The 5,862-nt window shown below is 39.1% G+C and overlaps 1 non-coding gene across 1 annotated transcript; it reads left to right on the forward strand.

Annotated features, from left to right (window-relative positions):
- Positions 1-4,721: 4,721 nt before the first annotated feature.
- On the forward strand, positions 4,722-4,794 carry Trnan-auu (transfer RNA asparagine (anticodon AUU)). The gene has a single exon. It is a non-coding gene; the product is annotated as a tRNA-Asn (tRNA).
- The last annotated feature ends 1,068 nt before the right edge of the window (positions 4,795-5,862 follow it).

Consider the following 5,862-nt stretch of genomic DNA (forward strand, 5'->3'; position numbering starts at 1 on the left):
CATAAAAATATCAATTAATTTATTAAAATAATGTCATTACGACAACCGATAATTAACTACTGCTTAAAGGTCTGGTTTAACTGGCCCCGTAAACAAGCCTGGCAGCCATGAGTCGAACAAAAAAGATACCCTCGCATGTACCAATTACTAACCAATTAAATCTAAAGCTTATGTTAAGACCATTAGGGTCCAATCTTAGTTTATTCTGTGTTTGAATCATTAGTTTAAATCTAAATGCAACTGTGTATTATTGAACATTGTCATAAGTGCTTGCTTATTGTGTAACTTATAATTTTTAAGTTAACTATTTATAAGTAGTCTTATAAGTGAAATTCCTGTAATTTCTTAGACAAAAAAAAAAATAAAGTTTCTAAACCGAACTTTTTCTGCACGACAGACCGTGGTATCCTTCGAAATACTACAGAAACCGGCATGAGGATCAACGGCTATGTTGACAAGACCATTTTTCGAATAATAGAGTCCTCCACAGACCGTGTACTGCTGATTGGGTTTCCCTGCGATGCTATTTTTTATTAATACACTACCACTGATCGAGGGTTCAACAACAGCTCTAATTGAAGCTGGGCCATAGAATTCAGCAACGCTCAAAGACTTTATCTTTAACGAACTGACGTTGTCAATATCGACACTGGAAAAAGGCATTCTATAGCCATTATCGAAGAACTTCAGATCTGTAAAGTTTTTGTGGACGCTTATGTGAGGCAATTCTGTATAAGTTTGGCCTACTAGTATAGACTTCTTCAACAAATGATCACTGACCACCTTACACATGACGCTAGCACTAACATCGTCGATACTCAACTCAAGAGGCACTTCTCCAAAAGACTGTACAATCGCTTCCCCAAAACCAGTCATTAGCGAAGGCGTATTGTCATGACATAAACCTAATTGCAAAGCGGCAGACTCACTGATTAATGTAGTTTCGCTACCAAAATCTACAAATCCTTGCAATGGCACACCGTTTACAATCACCTCCTTATAATATTTAGAGCTACGGCTTCTAGTTTCATTACCAGTGGAATCTATGCACATTGTCTTTTGCAAGGTGTCAGAAACTGAAGCAGGCGACTTTTCTGTTGTTTTGTTAAAACAGGTCTCTACTGTATGGCCAAGTTTATTGCAGCGTTGGCATCTCAGAAGAGGTTTTGGACAATGCAAAAAACTGTGGCCTTTCTCCTTACAATTATAACAACCAGTCGCCTGCCCCGATCTCGGAGCAAATTTTTGTGCACGTGTTTGGTTGTTATTATTAGTATTAGCCGAATTATCTACGTTTTTGTTTCTAAATTAGAGAAAAAATATACAAAATAGTTCTTTACCTATGGAATCCAAGATGGCGACCATGCAGTATGTCATAAAAGTCGTCATGGATGTCGTTTTATAGGTTTTAGGGGGTGCAGATTTCGAAAATGATGACCATTTTGGAATCCATAATGGCGGCCATGCAGTATCTCATAAAAGTCGTCATAGATGTCGTTTTATAGGTTTTAGGGGGCGCAGATTTCGAAAATGATGACCATTTTGGATTCCAAAATGGCGGCCATTTACTATGTCGTAAAAGTCGTCATGGATGTCGTTTTATAGGTTTTAGATGGCGCAGATTTCGAAAATGATAACCATTTTGGATTCCAAGATGGCGGCCATGCAGTATGTCATAAAAGTCGTCATGGATGTCGTTTTATAGGTCATGGTCATCATTTTCGATATCTGCATACCTGTTGCAAATAAATTATAGATGCATAAGTCAACAACATCTATATCTACTATCGAAATGTACTTTTGATAGTAGTAGTACGAAATGTAATCTGAAAGGAATCAAGTAGGTAATGCATTCCTGTAATGAGGAATCGACATTGATTCCAATTACTAGTAATTGTAATATTTTAAAAATTGATTCCTGATACCTCAAATGGAATTGTACTTAGTAATTCTGTATTGTTAGATTACAAAGTAATCTGGGAATCGGTAATCAGATTACAAAGTAATTTCAAGTAATCGTGGAATCAGGAATCAATTACGAAATGCCCCTCTCGGACTAAGTAGTACTGCATTCAATTGATCTTTTTGGCGAACCGCGAGTTCTCAGTTCGGGGCGAACTACTAGTTTTAAAATCTTAAATTAAAAAACAATATTATGAATGTGTAAACCGAGCACTTTCATTTGATACCAAACTCGACCATACTTTCTTGCAATTAAAATGACCAGAATAGCAAGACCCCTCACAAATAGCTTTTTAGCATTTTAAGCTCTTCTAGCTCAATAACCTCTTGATCGAGCCTGCTCAGAATTTAATGACTAAAATATAATGCCTTCAACTATACGTTCACCCAAAATCATTTAAATTAGAACAAATTTACTTAAGTTATTGTGTATCAAACTATCTTCGAACGAGCGAGCGAAGCGAAGTGAAGTTCTTCGAACGAGCGAGCGAAGCGAAGTGAAGTTCTTACATTCAACTTTGAACACACGGCTGGCTAGGGGCACGTCCCGGCATTTTGATGTTTTCTTTAGATGAACTATCAGAGGATAGTTTGATACTCAATAACTTAAGTAAATTTGTTCTAATTTAAATTAAAGTGGGTGAACGTATAGTTGAGGGCATTATATTTTAGTCATTAAATTTTGAGCAGGCTCGAACAAGAGGTTATTGAGCTAGAAGAGCTTAAAATGCTAAAAAGCTATTTGTGAGGGGTCTTGCTATTCTGGTTATTTTAACCCAACAAAAACATAAATGTGAAATGAGAGCCAAGTTCAATATTAAGAATATGTGTCGATGTTGACTCGCCGACAAAAGAATTGAGATTTATATGGGTGCCAAGTTCTGTGCTGTGTAGAAAATCCTGAAATTATAAAGGATTTGTCGTGGCTAGTTTTTACCAACAAACCAAATTTTAGAAAAGTAACGTATTACCTAGTCAAATATAATAAATAACGTATACGTAAAAACTAGCCAAGACAAATCATTTATAATTTCAGGATTTTTTACACAGCACAGAACTTGGCACCTATATAGATCTCAATTCTTTTGTTGGCGAGTCAACAACGACACATATTCTTAATATTGAACTTGGCTCTCATTTCACATTTATGCTTTTGTTGGGATATCATTACTTTTTGTACAGAAATTACTATAGTATTCATCATGAAAGCAGTTTGCCTAAGCTGAAAAGGAGACCCTCGCTAACGCGCGGTTAATTGTCAAAAAGTTTCCGTTTTCAGATTTTTACTTTTGTATACGTCTAATAGTCTACCTTCATGCCAAATATCAAGTTTCTAAGTGATCTAGAAGTGGGTTAGGTTTTTGGTCTATAAGTATTAATTATTTTTTTCCATCGAAATATCAATAATTTCCAGTTTTCAGATTTTTCCCTATATATGCACCTAATAGTCTACCTTGATGCCTAATATCAAGTTTCTAAGTGATCTAGAAGTGGGTTAGGTTTTTGGTCTATAAGTATTAATTATTTTTTTTCCATCGAAATATCAATAATTTCCAGTTTTCAGATTTTTTCCTCTATGTACACCTAATAGTCTACCTTGATGCCAAATATCAAATTTCTAGGTCATCTAGAAGTGGGTTAGGTTTTTGATCTATATGTCAGTCAATCACAAAAATGCCGGTTTTTAAACGTTAATTTATCAATAACTGTTTAAGCTACGTTTATGGAATTTTGTATTTTGGACAAGCTAAGGAACTTGAATACATGTGCCAAATTTCATGTGTGTAGGTTAAGTAGGTTACAAGTTGTGAAGGGGTCAAAAGTAGCTCGAAATGGTTCGTGTAATATTACACACGGTTGCTGCGTCGCCAGTTCCTTTTTCTTTGAACTTGGCTGGACACGCTACCGCGTGTCTAGATTGCAATTTGCAAGAAAGTATGGCCGAGTTCGGTATCAAATGAAGGTGCTCGGTTTACACATTTATAATATTGTTTTTTTTTAATTTAAGGTTTTAAAATAATCAGCAAGATAAAAACGAAATAAAATTACTCAATTTTAATTTTTAACAAGCAGAAACGTCTGCGAACGATGCTATTAAGCTTAGAATAAATTTAAAAGTGGAAAAATTACTGTCTTGGGTGAGACTTGAACTCACGGCCTATCGATCGATACTCCAGCGCGCTGCCATCTGAGCCACCAAGACCTCATCCATAGCCAGCAAATCTTTCCACCATATTATAGGTCAAGGGGACCCTTAGCAACATCTACCGCAAGAGTGTTACACTTCTTAAACGGCTACCGGAGTTCCAAGTCATATTGGAAATTCACCAGTTACGATGTGCTACCCATACTAATTTTAATTTTTAACAAGCAGAAACTCTTGCGGTAGATGTCGCTAAGAGTCCCCTTGACCTATAATATGGTGGAAAGATTTGCTGGCTTTGGATGAGGTCTTGGTGGCTCAGATGGCAGAGCGCTGGAGTATCGATCCAGAGGCCGTGAGTTCAAGTCTCACCCAAGACAGTAATTTTTCCACTTTTAAATTTATTCTAAGCTAAAAGGATCGTTCGCAAACGTTTCTGCTTGTTAAAAATTAAAATTAGTATGGGTAGCACATCGTAAATGGTGAATTTCCAATATAACTTGGAACTCCGGTAGCCGTTTAAGAAGTGTAACTGTGTGTCTACTCTTGCGGTAGATGTCGCTAAGGGTCCCCTTGACCTATAATATGGTGGAAAGATTTGCTGGCTATGGATGAGGTCTTGGTGGCTCAGATGGCAGAGCGCTGGTGTATTGATCCAGAGGCCGTGAGTTCAAGTCTCACCCAAGGCAGTAATTTTTCCACTTTTAAATTTAAAATTACTCAATGTCAAAATACTTTTGATCGTTCTTATCCCAAACATAAATGCACTTTTTGTGTGAAACTGTATGGACCCGGGTATGTCCTTAAACTACGTCCAAGACCACCGGTGGACGGGCAGCAGCGTCCCTCAAATTCGGTGTACTCGACTGCGATCGCCAACCCGCCTGCCAAGCGTGGCGATTATGGCATTCACCCCCCATCATGCAGAACACAAATAAACCACGGCCCCGAGGTTCCGGTGACCCCCGGTGCTCTGGCTATGGTAGCGGTCAGGGCATTAGCGGGGTCAGGGGTGCTAAGAATCTCTGGCAAAGATCCGGCTACCCGCCCCCACGACGACTGGCCCTGGTAACACACAACATACGCACTATGAGGACTGACGAAAAGATCTGCGAGCTGGAAGAGGAACTGAGCAGGTTACACTGGGACATTGTAGGGTTATGCGAAGTCCGTAGAGAAGGGGAGGACACGACAACCCTGAAGTCTGGTAACTTGCTCTACCACCGGGAGGGCGACCAACAGTCCCAAGGTGGTGTCGGGTTTCTCGTTCACAAGTCCCTCGTAAATAACATAATAACCATCGACAGTGTGTTGAGCAGGGTGGTATACCTAATACTCAGAATATCCAAAAGATATTCGCTGAAGGTCATTCAGGTATACGCACCGACCTCGTCACACTCCGATGATGAAGTAGAGGCTATGTATGAGGACGTAAGTAGGGCCATACATACTTCTAAAACCTACTTTACTGTTGTTATGGGGGACTTCAACGCAAAGTTGGGCAAGAGAAGCGGTGATGAGTTGAGAGTGGGGCAATTTGGGTATGGGCAACGGAACCCTAGGGGTCAGAGGCTGGCCGACTTTCTGGAGAGAGAGGAACTCTTCATGATGAACTCTTTCTTCCAGAAGCCGCCTCACAGGAAATGGACCTGGATGAATCCTGACGGTTCCACGAGAAACGAGATAGACTTTATCATGACCGACAAGAAACGGATATTCAGTGATGTCTCTGTAATCAGCAGGGTAAAGACCGGTAG

Source organism: Cydia splendana, unplaced genomic scaffold, assembly GCF_910591565.1.
Source record: "Cydia splendana unplaced genomic scaffold, ilCydSple1.2 scaffold_49_ctg1, whole genome shotgun sequence".
Lineage (NCBI taxonomy): Eukaryota > Metazoa > Arthropoda > Insecta > Lepidoptera > Tortricidae > Cydia > Cydia splendana.